This window comes from Thamnophis sirtalis, unplaced genomic scaffold, assembly GCF_051295495.1.
Source record: "Thamnophis sirtalis isolate CommonGarterSnake01/CBP01778 unplaced genomic scaffold, rThaSir2_p1.2 scaffold_11, whole genome shotgun sequence".
Lineage (NCBI taxonomy): Eukaryota > Metazoa > Chordata > Lepidosauria > Squamata > Natricidae > Thamnophis > Thamnophis sirtalis.
Genome location: NW_028261391.1, coordinates 11,415,620 through 11,441,235, shown reverse-complemented (window position 1 = coordinate 11,441,235; position 25,616 = coordinate 11,415,620). Strand labels below are relative to the sequence as shown.

The following is a 25,616-nucleotide window of genomic DNA, read 5'->3' as shown; positions in this document are numbered from 1 at the left end:
CCAGACAGACCGCATACAAAGGCAAGAGACTTTAATTTCTTCAAAGACTTTGAAGACCAAGTCACAATTTCAGGACACAGTCCAGTAGCCACAAAATCTTCAGGTCAGCAATTGGCATGAGGCATTCACCACAGTTTTCTTCTGGCAACCCTGCTGTTTAAATCAGCAATTGCCTCTAACTCCATCTTAGCACAGCTGGTCCTATTGTTCTCACAGATTTACTTGGTTTGGGCCAGCTGGCTCCTGGTGTATCCAAGCCCTCCTTCGCAATTCTGCCTTCTGTTGTCTCCTTCTCTAATGCTGGTGTGTTTGCAGGCTAGATGGAAGAGTCTCTTAGTCAAGGTCAAGTCTTTGCTGTCTCTTGATTGGTTGCTGACACTTTCTTCTTGCTGGGCCTGCCAGCACCATATCTACCTTTGGCCAAAGTTCCTCTTGTTCTCAGGTGAGTTCATGAGACCAGTATTTGGTCTAGAATACATGGTTTAGAAACAAAGTATCTGTCAGTCACAGTAGGCAGACTCAACCAGAAGATCAACCAGAAGGTCAAGCTATAATAACCATGGTGGGGTGGTGATTAAAATGCAGTAAGCTAAAGGTAAAGGTTCCCCTCACACATATGTGCTTGTCATTCCCGACTCTATGGGGTGGTGCTCATCTCCTTTTCAAAGCCGAAGAGCCAGTGCTGTCCAAAGACATCTCTGTGGTCATGTGTCCTACATGACTAAATGCCAAAGGTGCATGGGATCCTGTTATCTTCCCACCAAAGGTGGTTCCTATTTTTCTACTTGCATTTTTACATGCTTTTGAACTGCTAGCTTGGCAGAAGCTGGGACAAGTAACAGGAGCTCACTCCATTATGCGGCACCAGGGATTTGAACAGCTGAAATGCTGACGTTTCTGATTGACAAACTCAGCGTCTTAGCCACTGAGCCATCACATCCCTTAGAAGCCAGTATTGCAGGCTAATTCTTCCAACTGCCAGCAGTTAGATTCTCACCAGCTCAAGGTTGACTCAGCCTTCCATTCTTCCAAGGTCAGTAAAATGAGAACCCAGATTGTTGAGGGCAATATGTTGACTCTGTGAACCTCTTAGAGAGGGCTGTAAAGCACCGTGACTTGGTATATATAAGTCTAAGTGCTACTGATGCCAAACAAATCTTGCAATTCTGATTGTGCTGTATCTCCTTTCTCTTCTTTTATTCCTTTGAATTAGAGAGATATCTGCTTGAGTCATTCTCAGTGTTATATTTTTAAAAAGTTTCAGAGCCTTCTGCCAAGGCAACGGTTCTTGCACATGTCCATCAAGATCATCTCTCTTACTCTCCAGAGTATCTCAGGTAGTCATTACCTTCATCCATACAAACATATTAATCTACTCATCCACTGTTCATCTTCCATCAAAAATGCAGCAAACAAACTGATAATTTTCTAAAAGGTGACAAGGACCCCAATACCACTTGCTTTCTGCAGGCAACACTTATTCTAATCTCCAGAGTATTGCCTCCCTCCTGCCTTCTCTCTTCTCATTTTTATTTAAATGATTCTGCTTTTTAAGATATATTTGAAAATAGTTACGATGGTAACAGTAATGATCCCTTGTTTTATAAATCTTACTGGACATCCTATAGATGCTGAAAATCCTCATGTATTCTAAGGCCAGTTCTGTTGTGTCAAAAATGTTTGTGGAGGATATTTCCTTTTTTCTCTTGGAGTTTCTAAAAATAGAATGGTACTTTGGTACTCTTCATTAATTGGTTCCAGGAGGCACAATGAATACCAAAAATAATGAGTACTGAACAAATTTTTCCCATAAGGAATAATATAGTGAGTCTCAAGCAGTGGTGGGATTCAAATAATTTAACACCCGGTTCTCTGTCCTAATGACCAGCTCGCTAGGCATGGCTCAGTTGTGATATGACTGGTTGGGCATGGCCAACTCAACATCACTCAAGTCGATGGGCACTTCACCTTAGCTGTTACAAAGTAACAAGGGTTAACTGGAGAGGCAGTTTCTGTAAGCAGGGCAATAAAGATTAGGCTAGAAACAACACCAGAATGTTTCCTTCCTGCCTTCCTTACAGGATTAGCCCTGTAAAGTGGAAAAAACCAAAATGAGATTTCTTCCAACAACTAATTCTCCGAACTGCTTAGAAAGTTCCCGAATAGGTGCTAACTGGCTGAATCCCACCACTGGTCTCAAGGCAGCCTTCACTGACAAGTTCTAGCTTGTGCATAGAGTACCAAACAACGATGTGTACCAGGACAACATTTTCATGTCAAAATGCATTGAGTACTAAATTCAATGAATTTCAAGCCAGTTGAATACCAAAGTACCACTGTATTAATCTCAATTATGTAAGATGGGCTTTTTTCCCACCAAAAAGTTTGGTCCACTAGTGAGGGGTGGGTTTTTTTCGCACCAGTTAATTACAGTGTATCACAGAAATATTTTGTAAATATTTAAATATATATTTTCATGTGACGACACTGAAGAAATGACACTTGGCTACAATGTACAGTATATTTGCCTACTTCTGCTCTCTCCCCCCCCCCAATGTGCCACGGATATGAATCAATAGTTGACAGTTACTGCTGCAAATTTATGCCATAATCCCAGTGGTGGGATTCAGTCAGTTCGCATCACTTCAGGAGAACTGGTTGTTAACTTTCTGAGCAGTTTGGTGAACTGGCTGTTGGAAGAAATCATTAGGGCAGAAAACCGGTTCTTAAATTATTTGAATCCCATCACTGCATAATCCCAACAAGGATATAGCACAAATCGATTACATCGGTGACAGGCAAAAACTTTTCTGACACTAGTGACAGACAAAAAGGAGTAGGAGCCAGCTGTCATTTTTCTTTTGAACATTAGGCCTGCCACACTTTCTATTATTCTACTATGCATTTTCTATTGTGAGAAAATGGGAGGGAGGATTGTACTGAGTTAGATGCTATGTAGCCATAACAAAATTCTTTCTAGAAATCCAAGGTCATCCTTTGTTTCTGCACCTGGCCAGAACTGGATGGGTGGAACTGCCATCATGGCAGTGGGAGATTGGATGGACATGTGATGGACTTGTGGGTGTGGGGGCAAGATCTTGCACTTTAAACTGGGTGGGGAAAACCAGGAAGCTTTCAGATTCAGGTTTTCCCAGATGTGCCAACATGGCTCTCTTAATAAATTGGAACTTTGAGGAATCCTTTGCCTCGGACTCTGATTTAATTTTGGATGCTATTTGGAACGCTGACATTAGCATTTGATATATGGATTATATACAGAAAGATAGAGTATTTAATTTTTTCCTTACTGCTGGGAGCACATTTGTTTTATATCTCTCAAGCTGACCATGTATAAAATCTTTCGCAGGGTTACAATGAAACGTCAAGCCTGAAACGTCAACTCCTAGAATTCCTAGCCTAGCAGTAGAACTTCCAGAATTTCTCAATAGTATCTCCAAAGGAAACTGAAGTCTCAATACAACTAGATTGAAAGATGAAAACTAGTCCATTTTAATAACTGCCCCCCCCGCCTTATTGGAGCGGTTGCCAAGGTAATATAAACCACTTGAATTACCATTCAGTTATAATTCCTTCCCATATATGCATCTTCCTCTTCCTTGCCTGGTAGAGAGGATATTCGTTAGTGTATTTTCACAAATGCAGATACACATGGCAGTTATGTAGGAAAATTAATGATGATGCTGATGATGCTGTCCATTCAGTCATATCTGGCTCTTGGCAATTCATTGGGTCAGGTCCCTCCATATCTTCCAATCTTGCACTGCTTGTTTGAGGTTTTTCTATGGTCTGATTGATGTCAGCTTTGATGATGTCCAGCTTTCATGTTTTCGGGTGGCCTGGTTTTCTTTTACTGCCAACATAATTGTAATTGCTTTCTCCAGTGAATAGAAAAACTAATAACTGTCCTCTATTCAGTCTGAAGGGTGCCTAGTTATTGAAGTTTAAACCAGTCAGGCATTAGGGTAGGTAAAGATTTGGGGCACCATGAATGGAAGCAGTATTTACTTATCTTTTTTTTCTTCCTCATATTTTATCCCACAAATCTGCTTTTTTTCCAATCAACCAAAAATCGATCCATTTGATTGTAACAAAAATTGACTGAACAGCTTGTCCCCTGAGCATGATGTTGTGAGATGACACCGACTGGCTCCAATTCATCCAACTGGCCTTCATGCCTAAGGCAGGACTAAAACTCACAGTCTGCTGATATCTTGCCACCCGCCACATTTTTCAGAGTATAAGATGCTTATTATCAGTTTCTGTTTCAGCACAGCCTGATTAGCACAAGAATAAAAAAAAACTCTGCCTCCCAGCAATTTGCTCCTTGCAGCAAACGGCAAACAGCCTGTTTCAGTTTCCATTTCAGCACAGCCTGATTAGCACAAGAATAAAAAAAACCTCTGCCTCCCAGCAATTTGCTCCTTGCAGCAAACAGCAAACAACCTGTTTCAGTTTCCATTTCAGCACAGCCTGATTAGCACAAGCAACTGATTGTCGGGCCTCCCGAGGATCAGCTGTTTCAGGTTGCAGGGATTGCCATAGCCTATTGCCGCCTCTGTGCACCCCATTTTCGGCCTCCACGTCTCATTTTCAGCCTCTGCACGTCCTGTTTTTGTCCTCCGTGTATGCCATTTTCCGCCAATTCCGGGTGGCAAGGATCGGAATGGGCCAAAAACAGGGTGCAAAGAGGTCAAAAATGGGATGCAGAGACTAAAAATAGCAATAGCAATAGCAGTTAGACTTGTATACCGCTTCATAGGGCTTTCAGCCCTCTCTAAGCGGTTTACAGAGTCAGCATATTGCCCCCACAGTCTGGGTCCTCATTTCACCCACCTCGGAAGGATGGAAAGCTGAGTCAACCTTGAGCTGGTGAGATTTGAACCGCTGAACTGCAGATAGCAGAAGTGGCCTGCAGTACTGCACCCTAACCACTGCGCCACCTTGGCTCTGGGTGCACAGAGGCGGCAATAGGCAATGGCAAACCCTTCAGCCTGAAACAGCTGATCCTCGGGAGGCCAATCTAACCGACAATCAGCTGCTTGTGCTAATCAGGCTGTGTTGAAGCTGAAACTGAAACAGGCTGTTTGCTGGTTGCTGCAAGGAGGCAAATTTCTGGGAGGCAGAGGCCAAAGGGTGGGGTGGGCAGGGCTACATTAGATGTATAAGATGCGCCCAAATTTTCACTCTCTTTTAGGGGGAAAAAGTGTGTCTTATATTTTCAAAAATACAGCATATTATCCGTCTACCAGTTGTACTATACATTTTTTTTAAAAAAAAAACCTAAACTCATCCTGCTATCAGAGAGCAAAAATATTGTGAACCTGGAATTCATTATAGACTTGCTTTCAGCAGTACTAATGTACCAGCCCATCCAATGCTAAATGTGATTTCCAAAAATAATTAAAACAACTTTTCCATCTGGCCTATATCTGAAGTGAAAAGATAACTTCACACCATTCATACTTTAAAATGAACGGCTGTCTTCTTCCTTGTGAATACATTTTATTTTCTTTTCATTTCCATTCCATTTTTTCCTTTATTAAATGTTGCAGTCCACACATGCATTTCAGTTTTAAAACCTGATGGCTTGACAAAATGAAAGCTAATCTTCTCCAATATTTCAATCACAACTCATCTTACTACGTCTCAGTGAATATGGTGATGGTTCCAGCAGCGGTGGCTTTCTAACAGATATTAATTTCCAGATCTAAGATTCTTTTTCAACTAGAATAGTCTGGTATGACCATACACTGATACTTGACCAAAATTTACTTTCCTCAGAAAATATCTGAAACAATTCTTAACCTGTGAAAAATAATAATTAAAATGCCTTGTACTATTTGCACCTACCTGGATGTCAGGCCTTCAGCGGTTCCTTTAAGAATCTTTGGCCTGCCACACCCTCTCTTCTAGCTTCATTAAGAGGGGAAGGGAATAGCAAGGGGTAGAATATGTTGTTTTTAAAAAATCCTTTCTAGAAGCTCAAGGTTATTCTTTGTCTCTGCACCTCTACATCTGACCGGAACCAGCTGGGTGGAGATGCCAGCATGGAAGGAGAAGATTGGACCATGTGATGGATTTGTGGGTGTGGGGACAAGATCATGAACTTTCAACTGGGTGGAATCCCAGGAAGTTTTCCAGAATTGGGATTCCATAGTACGATGCCAACATGTCTGATTTATTAAATTGGAACTTTAAGGATAAGTTTGCCTTGGACTCTGATTTAATTCTGCATGATATTTGGAACGCTGACACTGGATTTGAGAAGCATAATTGAAATCTTCTTGCCAAGGCAGAGGTAGCATGACTGGTATCTTGAATGGCAAACATTTTGTGAAGACACTCCAGTCCTAGAATTTAATGTCACACCATAAAATGTTAACTTGTCTTTACTATCTTCTTTACATCCCAAAGAAATGAGGAAGGCTACACCTGGAATACATCTGCCAAGCTACTACTAGTAGTCTTTGATTTACATTCATTTAGTGACCATTCAAAGTTACAACAGCACTGGAAAAAAGTGACTTGTGACTGTTTTTCACACTTATGGCTGCTGCAACATCCCTATAGTCCCATGATCAAAATTCAGACACTTTACAACTGACTCGTATTTATGACGGTTGCAGTGTCCCAGGATTATGTGGTCTCCTTTTGTGACCTTCCAACAAACAAGGTCAATGTGGAAGCCAGATTCACTTTACAACTGTGTTACTAAGCAAGAAGCAAGAAAGGTCATAAAATTCAGTTAACAAATGTCTCCCTTAGCAAAATAAAATTTGGGCTCAATTGTGATCATAAATCAAGGACTATTTTTTTCAGTCTGTTACTTTCACACCCTTACAAAACTGGAGAGCAGAGTCTGTTTTCCTGCACTGTATGGAGAACTAGACTAGTTGATCTTTGAGAATTGTTCTTATGTTACTTCCTGTGATTCTCCAAACTAGTTCAAATCAATGGCCTGTGGAACCAACTGATGGGCTTGTGCCATCCCCTCCAGTACTCCTGGGCAGAATCAGTGGTGGGATTCAGCCAGTTTGCACCTATTCAGGGAGAACCAGTTGTTAACTTTCCAAGCAGCTCGGAGAACCGGTTGTTAACTTTCCAAGCAGCTCGGAGAACCGGTTGTTAACTTTCTAAGCAGTTCGGAGAACCAGTTGTTGGAAGAAATCTCCTTTTGTTTTTTTCCACTTTACAGGGCTAATCCTGTAAGGAAGGCAGGAAGGAAACATTCTGGTGTTGTTTCTAGCCTAATCTTTATTGCCCTGCTTACAGAAACTGCCTCTCCGGTTAACCCTCATTACATTCTAACAGCTAAGGCGAAGAGTCCATCGACCTGAGTGACATTGAGTTCGCCACGCCCACCCAGTCACATGACCACTGAGCCCCACCTACCTAGCTTGTCATTAGGGCAGAGAACCGGTTAGTAATTTATTTGAATCCCACCACTGGGCCGAATGTACTTCCCTTCAGACCTTCCCCATTGGAAAATTAGATCATGAAGTGTTTTTCTTTACTAATATCATTCCAGGGTAGATAAGAATAAAAAGCAGTATTCTTTCTAGTTCTAGGCTACATAAACAGAGGGATAGAATCAAATCACATGAAGTCTTAATACCACTTTATAATGCCTTTTTTCAAGAAGGCCATACCTGGAATACTGCATTCAGTTTTGGTCGCCACAATGTAAAAAAAGATGTGGAGACTCTAGAAAGAGTGCAGAAAAGAGCAACAAAGATGATTAGGGGACTGGAGACTAAAACATATGAAGAACGGTTGCAGGAACTGGGTATGTCTAGTTTAAGGAAAAGAAGGACTAGGGGAGACATGATAGCAGTGTTGCAATATCTCAGGGGCTGCCACAAAGAAGAGGGAGTCAAACTATTCTCCAGGGCACCTGAGGGTAGAACAAGAAGCAATGGTTGGAAACGAATCAAGGAGAGAAGCAACTTAGAACTGAGGAGAAATTTCCTGACAGTTAGAACAATTAATCAGTGGAACAATTTGCCTCCAGAAATTGTGAATGCTCCAACACTGGAAATCTTTAAGAAGATGTTGGATAACCATTTGTCTGAAGTGGTGTAGGGTTTCCTGCCTAGGCAGCGGGTTGGACTAGAAGACCTCCAAGGTCCCTTCCAACTCTGTTATTCTATTCTATTCTAGTCTAGTTTATTCTAGTCTAGTGTATTGACTGAAGTGGGATCCAGGTACAAGTTCTGAAACTTTCATTCTTTGGCTGATGGATGCACCCAGAGTTATAATTGTTTCTGTAACAAAATCCATGCCTTTTTACTGTTTTACTTTTCTTTTATGTGCATCAGCTAGTTGTTATTATACAACAACGAGAGACATATAAATAAATAGCAATCAATGAACTTCCCTATTAGACTTTCAGGATACACTGCTGGGCCACCCTGGTTTTATATCAGAGAATGTTCCAGATGGGACATCAACTATCAAATACTCTTTTTATTTTGCCTGTAAGTGTAATAGGTCACTGAAATCCAGGCATTCCAGCTTTATAGTACTATTTTGGATGTGAGGGACTTTCCTCCTGCTTGGTCTCTGTCTCAATCTCTTTTAGCTGGTTGAATGAGTAGGTCATTGTCTGGTTCGGTTAAATTGTTCTTTGTGTGTATCTTCTGTGTGAGAATGTGCATTTCATATGCATCTGGGCCAGTGATGGCAAACCTTTTTGTTAACAGGTGCCAAAATTGTGTGCACGCGTGCCATACCCACAATGCAATGCATGACCCGCCCTCCCCCTGCACATGCACACACAATCCCCCTCCCCAAGCGGGGGGGGAGGTTTCTCCCTCCCTACATTCCGAAGGCTTTCCTGAATCCTGGGGAGGGAGAAAAATGGGCCAACCAGAAGTTTGGAAACAATCTGTTTCCAGCTTCCGGAGAGCCTCCAAAAGCTGGGAGAGGCTGTTATTGCCCTCCTTGGGCTTCAGGAAAGCTTCCAGAGCTCGGGAAGGGCAAAAAATGCCTTCCCTTGACCCTCCAAAAGACCCCAAATCAGCTGGACGGCATGCACATACGCACTGGAGCTGACAGCTTGCGTGCTGGCAGATATGGTTCTGTGTGCTACTTGTGTCACATGTGCCATAGGTTTGCCATCACGGATTTAGGGGCTTGCTGTGATTTTATTTTTGGACCACATGTCTAATAAAGGTATCATTGTTGTTTAGATGGAAGCAAATTTGAGCATTAGGTGGGAGAGAGGAGAGAGAGAGAGAGAGAGAGAGAGAGAGAGAGAGAGAGAGAGAGAGAGAGAGAGAACGAATGAACGAACGAATGAAAAACGTCTCTCAATAATTCAATTAATTAAGCTCCAGTTCTTGAGTTTTTGATCTTCCATTTCTAGAAGGAAAGAAAGGAAAGAAAGGAAAGAAAGGAAAGAAAGGAAAGAAAGGAAAGAAAGGAAAGAAAGGAAAGAAAGGAAAGAAAGGAAAGAAAGGAAAGAAAGGAAAGAAAGAAACCATGTTGGAGAGGAAAGAAGATCCTTTGGCTATCAGATAAATAAAGGCAAACCTAATGAGGTTAACATGTGATGGAAATGATCGATGGAGCAATGCTTCAGAGGGTTACTGAATTAATTCATGTTTTGAGCTCACCTAATATGTTGCACTGTTATGTAGTCAAATGGCATGGATTTCACCAAATTCTAAACCATGATTTAAAAAAAAAAAGGATTCAAAGTTAATACTAACCAGGCTTGTGCATACACGCCCATCAGGTCTTTCCCAACTTGATTCAGTGCATGAGATGAATGAATCCTGCTTATGACTTTTTTTCCTCAATAGTGCTGGAGTTCCACTTTCTCCCAAAATCTTCCACAGTGCAGCTCTTAAAGGTATAGGCATACCATCCCAACCTCTGTGAGCCTGTGTGGTTTGTGAGAGAGGGAGATATAGAGAGAGATAATTCTCTTCTACAAGAATTAATTGCTAACAGTAATGCCACCTATTTGAAATTATCAGGGTTTTAACCTCCCTTTGAACTAGCCTTATTTGAGAAGGCACTTTCTTCTAAGCAGTGACAAAGCAAATATGCAGCCTCGAGGATTCAGTGTATAAAAGGCTGTGATTAGCCACACAAAGGGGAGATGGCAGCTGGTGTTCTAATTGCCCAGGAAGTGGGTTACTAAGCAAGCTTCTCCTCACCCAATTTGCTATTTTTCCCCTGAGGGAATGTAGCCACACAATTCACTCTCGGCAGACTGCAATCACTCCTACTCAAAGCCCAGTTCAAAATATCTTATTAGTTGTAAACTATTACAATTCCAAATCTGGCAGGGTCCAAATAATATCATCATCTTCATCTTCATCATCACAACAATAATAATAGCAATTGCTACAACAGGGGCTTTAAGTTGATTATACAATTTATTTCCCCCCCCCCAAAAAAATAATTTCCCTTTAATAGATGGTCTTGTTTTCCCACTAAAATAATAGCCCAAAACATTGGGGCTTCTCCCAATCACTGTCCTTTTAGGCAATCAATACACCATATAATGAGAGGTTGGACATTTGTAAAAATGTAGCTAGGATACTTTGCTTCGGATTTGCTTTAGCTATAAACTGAGCTTTCCTCGTGTGTGTGTGTGTGTGTGTGTGTGTGTGTGTGTGTGTGTGTGTGTGTGTGTTTGTGCGCGCAATTGAAATAGGAATAGCTAGTTACCAAGGAGACACACACACACACACACACACCGATGATTCAGAGAGACCAACTGGTTTAAGATTTTGGCATTACTGTATCTTCTTAATTCAAGAGACCATAACATTTTAAATGGGAAGGAGGCGGAGGGAGAAGGGAACATGAGACAAGTCAGAACGACGTGCACGCTGCCTTCCAGCACCAAGGACAGCTCCGGTTGTTTTGCCGGGGAAAAGGAATTAAGCCGGCAAGAGATGTAAGATGTAAATGAATTGAAGTAAGAATTCTCCAGAGTCCTCTTGAGTTTGGAATCAGAAGGGAGCAAAGGGAGAATCAAATGGGAAATGCAATGCAAGGGCAACGACAATCCAGATGGAACTGATTAAAGGCAACACAGAGAAGACCCTATTTGCATCCAGGGGTGAAGAACAAAACCATGAGCCCCTCTGGAGAGGGTCTTGGTTACGCCGCATTCTTGGTGCTTCCGTCAAGAAAAGCTGGGTGCCGTTTCTTCCTGTACTTTTCTAGAGAGAGAAAGGTGGGGCTGAGATGTTTTTAAAACAAATTCTTTTGTCTCAAGGATCGCTAAGGAAGAAGCAATGCTGATTTGGATTCAGTGTTGGTTCATATCGGTCTTTCGAAGGATTCCGGTTGCTGTTTGAAATTCTGGCACTGAGCCTTCCTCTGCTTGCCTATCGTTTCCACGCCGTTTCAGCAAATGGCAGCTGAAATGATGGATTTAGCAAAAGAAACCTGATACCATAGAATCTGAAGCCTGGCGCTCCTTCCCTGCCAACCACAATATCGGTGAAACCTAGAAGAGGACTAAACGGAAGAGATAGAAACACTGCCAATGATGAGTGGAACGTTCAGAGATGTGGCGATCCCTGCAAACTTCACTCAGACAAAGTTTGACTGAGATCAACTCGGCTTTTCTAGACTCTCCAGTTTCGATGGAGTTTCTGGTCCCTGCCAGTGGATTGGCTTCGTTGCTTTTAAGACAGTTCTTGAACTTTTTGCTGCACCATTTTGCCACATACTTTTCACCTTCTTGATTTAGAAACAAACCTTTCAAGGCAAAATTTCTTTGGAATGGTGAGAAAAGCACCAGAACATTAAAAACTCCTGTATGTGACGACTTATGGACACTTCCCACGTAGCTTGATGTCTCCTTGAAGGTGAAAACGGCAGAAGTATGTAGATTAAAGGAAAGACTTAACTTATTCGGCCAGAACCTACTATAACCTCCATGTTGAAACAGCTGGACTACAGTTGCTAAGGTAACTGATCAATTAAAGATTGTCTAATAAAATATGAGCAACTTGAACTGCATATATGAAGGTCTATCGGACCAAGAGAATAATTCTGTGCTTCAATTGCCTCTAGGAATTCCGTTACCAAATCAGTAGATAGTATGATTCTTAAAATAAGGGAATTAAATGAGGGAATATTAATTAGTTTATTTTAGAATTGCACTGAGTTTTTCTTTAAAGGCAACTACTTTCTAAAATTGTTGTGGTTATAGTTGGTCACATAGTCAGCCAGATATTTAGACTGGATTTGGCATTCTTATACCATCATCATGATCGACATTGTTTATCTATTGTTTTCTGACATGACTTATTCTTAAACTGTCAAGTTAGCATAGCAGTGACCAACTTAAACTAGTAACTAATACTATTGTTCAGACTGTTCTGGCAGTAGCGCTAAAGGCAATAGGGTAAAGAGTATTTCGGGAAAATAAAAATAATCCCAGTTTACCAGAGTACATTATGATATAAATTTGGAGGGAGGAATGTACCTCAAAGGTCAAAATTAGAAATTGTTGAAACAACGTCAGAATTGGAAGACACTTGGAACATGGGGAGAGCTTTAGCTAAAGGCTAATCACTAGTCCCCCTCTGATTTTTTAAAAGATTTATGATGCCAACTTCTGGGGGGGGAGGGACTGCAAAATCCAAGTAAAATGCTTTATTTTAAAAGGCAAGTTGAGCAACTTCTGATTAAAGAGATAGAAGCTCAAAATGTCCTAACTCTACTGATCTTTGGCTTGCAATGATATGCTGAGTTTGGTCCTTCAAATGTTTTTATAGACTTCCTTATTATTTTCCTTTAGATAACAATTGTGTATTTGTACCATTTATTTCACTCTCATTCAATGCCTGCAATGCCACCGTAAGCATTGCCACCAAGTCAGAAATAACGGGCATTCAATTCACTTGATCTGAATTCATGCTAAGGAAAGCACATTGAATTTAATGAGATCTTCATCCTAGCCAGCAGGGTCAGGACTGTTTAGCATTGATTGACATGCACACTTCATTAGCGATATTATCAGAAAATGTTAATTTAAAATAATATTCACAATTTTCTGCCTTAACATTGGTTATCACATCGATAAAACCCTACTGTCAATGATATTGATGCCATCTTACACCTAAGTGTAAACTGTGATCAGTTGGATAGGAGGGAATCGTCTAAAACTGGCTGCTTTTCTATTTTGATCCAAGGTCAACCAGAAAGACAAACAACTTGAGTTTCAAGAAAATATTCATTTCTAACTTATACGTAATGTTTGCGAGGCCTACTGTCCTCATTGGTTTGGATAAAAAGTAAAGATGCATGGACTTTATGGAGGATATTTCTATGGCAGGATTAATTTCAAAAATCAAATTGTAACGTTTACATTCTAATTTGATACCAAATAAATCAGCTTTTTACAGGAGCATCCATCTTCTGTTAGATGCACTGCTTCTGTACAGGAATAGGATCTGTTGTTGTTTTTTATTGCAGGCTTTAAAGATTGATATGATTTTTGAATCTGTTGTAGGAACCATACAGTAAGCTCATTTTTAATGTTCTGAACTTTGATATGGTGGTCTGTGTATAAGTTTTTGAACATCCACTGACTTTCATGCAAGTTAAGTCAACACAGAAAGGTTACCAACTAACCATCCAATGAGTTTGCTAGTTGCTCTGTAAGCAATGCATTACTAATTCAACCTAGCAAGAGCTGGGAAATGATAAAGAGATGGAATTCTTGGATTTGACACCATCAATATTGGAAAGTTTTACTTGGCAACTGACCTAAAGTGAACATCTGAAGGCCAATGGAGATGTAAGCTCACTGAGTTGTGTGCTATGAGGATGTTGCATGCTTCGGGAGAATGACACATGGCCCCGGTCCACTCACCCAAAGAGCAACTTGATCCCTGGAGAGAAAGAGTGAGCATGCCCAGTACTTGCTCAAAGATCAGGGTGTTATTCCTATGGGTTATTTGAGAAGTCAATTGCCAGACTTGTCCCGATGTCTCAAGATGTTATATCAAGAGAAGCTACCCTTGAGGAAAGGGGGAAGTTGCCAAAGCGACTCAACTTACATGACTTTTCTAAACATGGGTAAACCTACATTTCTTTTTTTCTTTCTTTCTTTCTTTCTTTCTTTCTTTCTTTCTTTCTTTCTCTCTCTTTCTTTCTTTCTTTCTTTTTTCTCTCTCTTTCTCTTTCTTTCTTTCTTTCTTTCTTCCAATCCTCCCTTCCTTCTTCCTTCCTCCTTTCTTTCTTTTTTTCTCTTTCTTCTTCCATCCTTCCTTTCTTTTTTTCTCTTTCTCCCTTTCCTTCTCTTCCTTCTTCCTTCCTTCCATCCTTCCTTCCTGTCTCGTGTTCTCTTTTAAAAAAAAAAAAACCTTCCTAAATCCTGATGTCACACTTCAGGATTGTGAGAAAAAGGACTCCTTTTCTTTTCATCTGAAAAGTTGTGGCTTGAAGGAGGAAGCAGGCCGTTTGAAACCGATCGCCAGTTCTAGCATATATAGGCTGTGTTTCAGAAATTTCAGATAAGGACACAAATTAAAATGGCCCAAACCAAGCGAAACATTGTTTGTTTATTTGCTTCCTTGCTTGTTTGTTTGTTTAAATGGCCTGTCCTGAGCTTGGTCTTCTGGGAAGAAAGTGTTGTCTTGTTGTCTTCTGGGAAGAAAGTGAGGCTGCCCCACATTGAGATATATAGCCTTTATTGTCATTGTACAAAATAAATACAATGAAATTGGTTATTTGGAGAACCATGGAAAATTGTTGTTGATTAGGCTCTTGAGTCTTGAAAAGATGGGAAGCGTATGGAACAAAGGAGAAGTAAGGAGCTGCCTGTTGGCTGGGTTTTGTATTCTTTCATCTCCTGTGAGTGTGGAAATTTTTTGTCAACCGAGTAATGAAAGGTAAAGGAGAAATAAGTACATTGCAAGCTGATAGAGATAGTCTGCCAACACCTAGAGTGCAGGATCTTAAGAAATTTGTACTTAATCATGAGCCTGGAAAATGCTTTTCTCGAGGACCAAGAAGCAGCTTCATTCTGGGTGCAGCCTACCTTGTTGAGATATTTAGTATTGTAGAAATAATATTCAGAGTTTTATTTTCCAGCAGGATTCTCTACTTTTTGATGACTTTGAACATATTGAGAATAAGCTTCAAGGCTAGAAACAGGTCCTGGAAATTACCTCCAATCAGTGGCATTTTTTGTTGCCATTAAAATAAGAGAATTAAACCACAGCTGTATATAAAATAGCTCATTCTTATCCGATAGCTTTGGAGTGGCGGAAGACTGAAATTTTAAAAAGTGGATAACACACAATGCACAATATGGAATAATGAACATAGTCAGTTGTGGGTAAATTTAAAAAGAAAATTACCCTGGGCTAGGAAAAAAAATATAACCATTTAGTAATATTATCACAACTTGTGCAAAAGTTGACAGCTAATATTATTGGCAAGTACTATTCGCTCTTGAGTGCGAGAGAGAGGGATGGTGAATTTTGTGTGCCACATTTGATAATTTCACGTTGGCAAACCATGATTTGATGTTGTAATCTTCAAATGGAGGACAATATCCATTGTGCTGGTTTTTAAATAAGACTATTTGAGAATCCTCCAGATTGGGTCACCCTTTCATGCTTTATTTTAAGAAGGAAAGTAAGGCTTCTCGGGATGAAATAAGTCTGCCAGCAGAGCTCCCTTTACAGAATGAGTAAATCCCTTTGGTGGGCGTTATTCTTTTTGGTTTCCTTTAATTAATTTGTATTGAATAGGAAGCTAGCTTACTGCAATTCAAATACTGAGTAGCATCCATCTGTTAATCAATTCTTAGAAAAATAAGACTACTTCTTTCTTGCTTAAAAGCAGCCCCGGAGATTTAGGAAGTGGTATCATGAAAGACCAAAAGGAGTAGTTTTGAACTTACCTTCTGGTAGACTTATGTTTTCCTAGAAATACAGAATCCCTAACATGGGAAGACCATTGAATTCAACTTTCTGCCCAGAACAAAACTCCAACCCATGTCTAATGGGTGTTTATCTGTTCCATCTTCCAATTGCTCTTTCTGGTCATTTTTTCTCTAACTTTCATTCTGAATGCTCAAGATCACAGGATTCTTTTATTTACACACACACACACACCCTTGTTTGGAAATGCATTAAGTGACCAAGCTTGTATTTAGGCTGATTCCTGCTTTTATGCAACTTTTTCTCCCGCTGCTCCCCAATAAGATCATGCCCCTTAGTATCTTTCTCTGGGTTACCATTCTCATCATGCTTTTTCAACTTGCATGAAACCTTCCGAAATGCTTCTCTTACTTTAGCAAAACAATGAATCAAGGGAACATGAACTAGTTTCTCCATGCCATTGAGTTCTTTTCCTTGGGTTAGAAGCACTGGGGAAGATGAAGCTGGCAATTTGTTTTTCTTCTCTACTACAAACTTGAAAGTTTGCTAAGTAGATTGACATACATGCCCCCATAGCACAACTGAGTGGATTGTCACTTAAAACAGCAGCTGTAGATCCTCTTTTCACAGTAGAGCTTACCAAATGCATTTTTTTGTGATAAAACTAGGGTCAAAATATGATATCTGAGCTGGGACCTTTTAAGTCAGCACTGTCTTATTTATTTCCCTTCCCTGTTTATTGTGAGCCGCCCGGAGTCCTTGTGTGGGCGGCATACAAAACTAATAAACAACAACAACAAACAACAACAACAACAAAGCTATATATAAAAGGGATTATTTGTAACCCAGAGTTGAACTTTGGAGTCCTGGGTGCTCTCTGAGTTTAGTTGTTTTCTTGCAGGCGTTTCATTACCCTACTAGGTAATATCATCATGCTAGAAGGGAATGGGGTTTTCTCTCTGTTATATACATATGTCCTGTCACTGTTGGTGGGAACATTATTTTCTTCTTGGTAGTTCCTTGGTTAGGCTGTTCTTCATTGTTTGATTATGTGTCTGAGTTGGTAGTTCCTTGATTGAGGTATTGTTTACTGTTTGATTATTGGTCTGGTATTAATCCTGGTGTTAATCTCTACTTATCTGGGCGGTGATTGCTCTCTGGGATGTACTTTAATATTTTCGCTCCACCAACACTGACAGTTGTATATAACCGAAAGGAAACTCCATTCCCTTTTAGCACTTTTTTTATTAAAGAGTTTTAATAGATTTTACAAATATTTCCCCTTCCCCTTCCCTCCCTCCACCCCAACCCTACCCTCCCTCCACCCCAACCTCTCCCCGACCTCCTAGAGCAAAATACAGGGTATAAGCATTTAACAATCATACACTAACATAAGCTAAATAATTATAACATCCTACCTCCTCTTGTACTTTAACTCCACTTTTATTAAGCTAACTTATGTTGTATGTTGTATGTTGTAACATTCCTTGTTCATTCATTCATAAGCTAATTGAAATTTCTTAGTCTGATATTTATTTTGAATGTAGTCAATCCATCTTCTCCATTCCAGCTTGTATTTCTCATCTGAATAGTCCTTCAAATATGCTGAAATTTTGCCCATCTCTGCTAAGTTTACTACTTTTAACGTCCATTCTTGAATAGTAGGCAATTCTTCCTTCTTCTAGTACTGCGCCACCAACAATCTTGCTGACGTTGTTAAGTTCAAAATCAAATTAGTCTCTATAACTGTACAGTCTGTAATTATACCTAGCAAAAACAGCTGGGGAGTGAACTTTATCCTCTTTTTAAGAATATTTTGAATGATTCACCATATTTTTATCCAAAATGCTTTAACTTTTTTACAAGTCCACCATATATGATAATACATAGCATCAACACAATCACATCTCCAGCACTTAGATCGTAAATTTGGATACATACAAGCTAATGTTTTGGGATCCAAATGCCATCTATAAAACTTTTAGCACTTTTGATGTTGCTTAGTCGGCTAATCTAAAAGCAAAAAAACAACCAAGCTCAGACAGCTCCAGAAAGGTATGTATGGAGATTTGGTCAATTATTTCTCAAAATTATAATCAAGTAAACCGTAAAGTCTTACTAAAAAAATCTACATTTCAAAATTCAGATTCAGAGAGGAGCTTGCTGGAAAATGATAGACATTGCAATATTCTCCCCTCCAGCTTTATTCTGATTAATTGACTGATTGACTAACTGACTGACTGACTGACTGACTGATTGATTGATTGATTGATTGATTGATTGCATTCACAACAGTAATTGAGGATGCTGGTAATAATATTGACCAACTCTTCTGGGATATTATAAAAGGGATTGTGATGATTTCTGAAAGCTTTTTGGATTTGTTGTTTGTATTTAGGATAATTAAAATTCAAAACACTTGGACCCAAAGGAACCCCTTGGCACAAAAGTCACAAAACCTTGGATCACAATTTGTGTTTTCAGTTAGCAAGTTTTTTATTATTATTATTTTATTTTATTTTTAGGTTTATATGTTCCTTTTTCTTCAGGGTATAGTGCTGTGATGGTGAACCTTTTTGGCACCAACTGCCCAAACCAGAAGATGTGTGCATGCCTGTTTTGGGCCAGTTTTCAGGCAGTGTTTCAGGCCGTTTCCAGACCTGAAAAACAGCTCAAAACCAGCGAAAAATAGCCGGAAAATGGCATGTTTTTTTGGCCCATTTTGGCTGTTTTTCAGGCCATTTTCAGGCTGTTTTCTGGCACTCCGGCACCCGCAAAGACCAGCTGGCAACTGCGCATGCCCACCGAGAGGGCTCTGCTTGCCACCTGTGGAATGCGTGCCATAGGTTCGCCATCACAGGTATAGTGCTTTTCCTCATTTATTTTCCCCACAGTAACACTCTTGTGAAGAAGGTTTTGTAGAGAGAAAGTGTCTGGCCTCACATTCCCCAGTAGGCTTCCACGGTTGAGATTGAACTACAATGTGTGTTTCCTCAGTTACAGTTCAACATCTTAACGAGTTGACCACACCCTCAATTCAAAATCAAAGGGATGGTTGGACCATAATTGTGTGGGGACAAAAGGCCGGACAGGCTTGATCCCTATCAGTCTCTTCTTCTTTGATTCAGCTTAAGCCCACTTCAGTTTCATAGCTACTGGTGCTGGTCATCTGCTTGCTTGATGAGCTTTGATGAGCTCTGTTGAGAAGCAATTTACCAAATCACAAGTGGCAGGTTCTGCTCCTCCTTCTCATTCTTGGATCTCTTTCATTTACCTGACTCCAAGCCAAAGGGCAAAGACATACAAACTAGGTAATATAGGTAGGGAGGCTCAAACCAGGATCCATGTATATGGGGAGAGAGGGAGGGAGAGAGAGGGAGGGAGAGACAGAGGGGAGAGGAAGAAACACAGAGAGAAACAGAGAGAGAAACACACAGAGAGAGAAACAGAGAGAGAGAGACAGGGAGATAGACAGGGAGAGAAACAGAGAGAGAGGGAGAGGGGGAAAGAAAGAGAGAAAGAGAAAGAAACAAAGAAAGAAAGAAGGAAAGAAGGAAGGAAAGAAAGAGAGAAACAGAGAGGAGGAAGAGGGGGAGAGAAGGGGAGAGAAAGGGGGAGAGAAAAACAAAGAGTGACAGAGAGATGAACAGAGGGAGAAAGAGAGAGGAAGAGGGAGAGAGAGGGGGAGAGGGAGGGGGAGAGAGAAAGAAAGAGAGAGAGAAAGAGGGAGAGAGAGAAAGAGAGAGAGAGAAACAGAGAGAGAGAAACAGAGAGAGGGAGGGAGAGGGGGAGAGGGAGAGAGAGAGAGAGAATTCCAAAACACATTTTGGATACTGGGGCACAGCACAGGAAGTTAATAATACTTGTCTAAATTATTGCTTTTTAATACCAGTAGTTAAATTGTTAAATATGTTCTCCCTCCACTGGCCTCATAGTCACACAGCAAAAGATAGGAAAGCACACGTTTCAGAGATCAGAGATGATAAAAGATCATTTTGACCCATTATCCTAAACTCACAAATATTGCTTTCCAAAAGCATGCAAGATCAATCGAAGAAGGACGGCTGCTTTACTGAACATCTTCAATTTTTGAAAAGCATTATTTGTAACACACCCAGAAATCTCAGCATTTTATTTGGAAGATAGAGTTCAATTGAACACTTCATTTCTACATCTACGCTTAGAGCAAAGAAACTTGGTTGAGCTTTTCACCTGCCTTGATAGTTTATTTATGTAATTGAATTATTTACACTTTATTTTTCAAACCAACTTTTTAAAGTAGCCCAAAGAAGAAACTATAAAAGGTATTAACTGGTCCAAATTGGAATTGATGTTAGAGGGTGAAAATTGAGTCATCTGTTTAAAGAATATGAATTCCATATTTGTACCTAATCCATTAAATATTTAGTTACCGGTATGTACTGTATATACAAAAGGATATCACTCATTAAAGGTAAATGTCAAGGTCCCCCTTGCACATATGTGCTAGTCGTTCCTGACTCTAGGGGGCAGTGCTCATCTCTGTTTCAAAGCCGAAGAGCCAGCACTGTCCAAAGACATCTACATGGTCAGGTGGCTGGCATGACTAAACGCCAAAGCTGCATAGAACACTTTTACCTTCCCACCAAAGGTGGTTCCTATTTTTCTACTTGCATTTTTACATGCTTTCAAACTGCTAGGTTGGCAGAAGCTGGGATAAGTAACGGGAGCTCACTTATGCAGTGCTAGGGATTTGAACTGCTAAACTGCCAACCTTTCTGATAGACAAGTTCAGCGTCTTAACCACTGAGCCACAGTGTCCCATTTAACGCATTTAACTCATTTAAATATTTAACTCATTTGGTAGCATGCAATATAAATAAAAGAGAGAGACAGAGGTTTCTTCAGATATTAATAGACAGGAGCCATTAAATCTCACTCTTTGGTAAAAGATGAATGCTCACAAAATTTACCTTAATTGAAGTTTAATTTATATTCTAAGAGGAATATATCTGGAAAATATTTTCAAGAAATAAATTCTTTGTTTAAAAAGCTCCTATGGGGTTTTTCGATCCTGATAATATGTTTATAGGAAATGCAACCAGATAATGAGGCAGGATTTTGTTTTTTTTTTAATCTGGAACTGTATAATCATGTTTATCTATTGTGAAGTATTAATTAAATACAGGAAGCCAACAACTGTGTAGGTTTTCCCATTTGGGCAACTTTGGAATATACATATACAGCAACTTTGGATGAATGGATGGTATTAGGATCAAAATACACTCAATACTGGAAACAGTTATGAGTTAGCAAGCTATGGGATATAATGTTCTAATTAAAGAAGATTTCACCCCTTTTTCCTTGCTAAATTGTCTTTATAGGAAAATCCAATTTTAAACATTGGGGAAAAGATGGTGATATAACCAAAAAAATGGATGGAAGTGAGGATATCAGCTTTGGATCAACTGATAGATGATTTTTTAGCTTATGCTGTGTTAAGAGATAAATATGATCTATCTGATGATATATATTATTTACAGCTACAATATTTGTGAATAGCATTACTTGGACCAGCAGCATTTTCAATTTCTGAGACACCTGAGATATTACAACCACTTGTTAAATCTTTTAAAACTTTTTTTTATAAACCCTGTTATTCGTTTTAATAATTTTTTGCTGTCAATAAATCAATTTGATATGCGGATACTATAAGACATGTGTGAAATAAAATATTAGAGTTCCCAATATAGTGTAAGACACCAGGAGAGCATCTTAATGCCTATAGCAAAAATGTCAATGAACTTCACACTACAATTTATACAACAAAACATAATATTTAGAATTTATTGAATTCCACTTTATGGTAGCAAAAAGGACTAAAACGACATTCTGCAGGAGTTGTAATAAGGATAATGCTTCTTTAAACACATGTTTTTACAATGTCCTCTATTTACTAAATTTGGGGAGGAAATGATAGACTATATAAATATAAGTAAGTGTGTAACAAAAGCTAAAATTTTCAGAGGATGATATTCTTTTCAATAACTATGGTTTAGTTCAGTGTTTCTCAACCTTGGCAACTTGAAGATGTCCGGACTTCAACTCCCAGAATTCCCCAGCCAGCATTCGCTTGTCTGAAAGTACAAGTTTCTAGCCATCCCTTTTTACAGCCTGATATACAGTATAGTATAGTATAGTATAGTATAGTATAGTATAGTATAGTATAGTATAGTATAGTATAGCATAGCATAGCATAGCATAGCATAGCATAGCATAGCATAGCATAGCATAGCATAGCATAGCATTGGAGTGGAGTGGAGTGGAGTGGTGTGGAGTGTAATGTAGCATAACGTAACATAACACAACGTAACATAATATAATATAATGGAGATTCCTTTCTTAGTTTCTTTCTCTGCCCTTTATGCAGCTGTGGCGTTCCTTCCTCTTAATCTGATCATCCCCTCTGCAGTTTCTCTTCCTCCATCCCCCAAGGCTATTCCCACATACCATTCCATTTATCTAAGATGGGGTGAAAGACACTCGTCTTAGATAAAGTCATTCTTTCCAGCAAAACGATGTTTGAACAAAGAAAAGGGCTGTAGATTGGATTCAGCCTGTAAAAAGGTGCTTCGAAGAGCAAACTCAACACCTGTCTTCAGCAGCCTGTAAAACATCTGCATCATTTCCTGAGATTGCAGAGCCGGGGCAGAGCCACCCTAGAAAAGTGTGGCTGTTTTAAAAGTGTTGCAGCCAGGAATTTCGTTCACACTCTAAAGTGCCTTTAGGCGACCGGAGCCAAAGCACTGCAAGGCCCTCGAGAAGAGGACTTATTCAATATCTCAGGCAAAACAGCTTTTTTTGTTGGACAAGCATTTGCTCTACAGCACACAAATGATTTATAGCCAGAGAAGAGGCGTTATCACATTGACTGAGATTTTGATACTCTGCTTCCGCTTACATTGCCAACAAGTGTGTGGATAAATCAAGAGGAAGAGTTTTCTTCGAATGTGCTTGAGAAGAAATGTGCTAGAACCAGGGGTGGGTTTCGACCGGTTCGCACCGGTCCCTGCGATCCAGTTGGTCGCTGAACCCGGAAGTAAGTAACTTCCGGGAACGGCAAAGCCCCCCCCCCCGTGCCCGCGCTCGCCCGCACACCCGCGCCCGCTCCTTATCCGGTTTTTACGAATTCTGCACTTCCACGCATGCGCAGAACGCATACAGCGCCTGCGCGATCCTCCAGGAGCAGCTGGAGCATCGTGCAGATGCTAGTACGCATGTGTGCGCCGCGTGCGTGCGCGAGGACGCCACGTCCGTGTGCGAGGACGCCGCATGCGTGTGCGAGGATGCCGCCGGCCTCGTTCCAACCGAACCGGTTGGAACGGGGCGAGAAACCCACCCCTGGCTAGAACCCTTCTAGGATTGGTGGCTAAAGGGAGCTACATCAAAATTATAGGAGTGGTCTGTTCCCCTCGCTGCTTCTGCATCATTGCTTGATCCATCCGACATAACCTCTACCACTGGGGGATGAAGTACATATTGGCTCGACTTTAAAACATAAGGAGCTTTGGAAAAATTTGTCTCTTGGGACCGATATTGTCTGGGAAATTGGATGAGAAATTAGAGGAAGGACAGTGTCTTCTCTTGACAACAGATTTGGGTAGTATATTCTGATTCAGACATTTATTTTATATGGCAGTCCCTGACATTTGGTGACTAATGCCTTTTGCCTCCCATAATTCAGGCAAAATAATGTTGTCACAAAGATTTATCACAATCGCCCAAGGAGATGCCGAAATCCTGCAGCTGCTGAGAGCTACAACCTGTCTGCTTTGTTCATTCAGGCCATGAATGCTACACTATCAGAAGAGAAGTCACTGTTGAACCTTCCTTTGGGATACCTGGATATTAATCTTAGTGAAGCCATGAGAGTGTACAAACTGTATAATGGGTAGCCCTTCGTCCCGGGGCTGCGTAACAATCTCAGGTTCTTTTTGGTGGTTCTTGGAGACCACAAGCGCTGAGAATTGTGCTAAGGGGCCACCATGTCCTCCCATTTTGTGGTGGGATAATTATTCTATGTAACTATTCTATGGAGAGGATCAGAACAGAACAGAACAATAGAGTTGGAAGGGAACTTCTAGTCCAACTCCCTGCGCAAGCAGAAGACGATATTATTTCAGACAAATGATTATCCAATCTCGTCTTGAAAACCTCCACTGTTGGAGCACCTAAATTTCTGAGGGCAAGTTGTTACACTGATTAATTGTTCTCACTATCAAGAAATGTCTCCTTAGTTTTAGGTTGCTTTTCTCCTTGTTGCTTTTTGTCCTGCCATCAGGTGCTTTGGAGAGTAGAATGACCCCCCTCTTCTTTGTAGCAGCCCCTCAAATATTGAAACACTGCTAACATGTCTCTCCTATTAAACTAGACATATCCAATTCCTGCAACCGTTCACCGTTTGTGTTAGCTTCTAATCCCCTAATCATCTTTGAGTCAGTTGCCAAGCATATGACTTTTGATTTCAGGACCATCGGGACCATTGGGATGCTGCAAGGGCCATAAGTGTGAAAAACAGTCATAAGTCACTTTTTTCAGTGCCATTGTAACTTTGAATGGTCACTAAATGAACTGTTGTAAGTCAAGGACTAACTAAGGCACGTCAGGTCTCAAGGATTTATATTTGTAGGTAGATTCTGTTTAGGTTTTTCAGATGAAATGCGTGAAGGTTGAAGAGGGAACTGGTAGAAAGCATCTCGGTTCTCCTCTTCTGTCAGAGTGCGAAGCCAATGTGCAGCAATTTAATGAGATTGACTCAGTTGTTGAGAAGATAAACAATAAACCATCCCCGTCCGTCTTATCTTTAGTCCTTTAGAAAAAGTGAGCTATGGTAGTGATGAATATCTGTAGCTTGGATGTAGGATGAGGGTGAAGGTTCATTCTCTGAGCTTGTGGGTGGACTTCCAAATCTTTCATTATCAGGCTAGGTAACCTCTTCAGTGGAATTCAGGAGATGTCAGTGTCAGTGTTCTTCTCTTTATAAAGGTTTTGTGTGGTCAGTAGGACTTGTGATGGTGAGGTCACATCACACCCACAACCTACCCATCACAAGACCCATCACAAGACCCATCACAAGACCCTGACTTGATATGACTCTCACCTGATGAGACCATCACAAGATCATCACCTGACATGACCCTCCAATATAATATAATATAATTAGTATAGTATAGTATAGTATAGTATAGTATAGTATAGTATAGTATAGTATAGTATAGTATAGTATAATATAATATAATATAATATAATAATATAATATAATATAATATAATATAATATAATATAATATAATATAATATAATATAATATAATATAATATAATATAATATAATATAATATAATATAATATAATATAATATAATATAATATATACTTCATGTCTCTGACCTCTTTGAGTGATGTTCCATTCTACAACTGCTGAATGTCTGATTTGGGAAGTGTTGTGGCCCACCAGTGACCAGCGGAGCTGGCACCAAAGTCAGACACTGAGGAGGTTGGTGAGGAACATGGGTCAGTCCTTGAGACTGGGGAAGGCTCGCATGAGGGCTCTGCATCGGAGGCAGCAAAGAGGCCAAGGCCATCTGGCAGTTCTCAGCTGCCTTTAGAGCTGGACAGCAGTGAGGCAGAGGAAGAGCTGGAGCCTGTTCCCAATGTGCGCATGCGCAGAGCTGCCAGAAGAAAAGA

General features: G+C 40.2%; 1 protein-coding gene across 3 annotated transcripts in view; it reads left to right on the top strand.

Moving 5' to 3' along the window:
• KCNMB2 (potassium calcium-activated channel subfamily M regulatory beta subunit 2) overlaps window positions 1-25,616 on the top strand; it is a 276,413-nt gene that overhangs the window by 100,471 nt on the left and 150,326 nt on the right. The window contains exon 1 of one of the 3 annotated variants that reach the window (XM_087725213.1): window positions 10,866-11,960. The exons of 1 other annotated variant lie outside the window; for it this stretch is intronic. The gene's annotated coding sequence lies outside the window, so the exon portion shown is untranslated. Of the gene's footprint in view, window positions 1-10,865; window positions 11,961-25,616 lie in introns of those variants that run through there. One more of the 3 variants, XM_087725217.1, reaches the window with a different exon arrangement.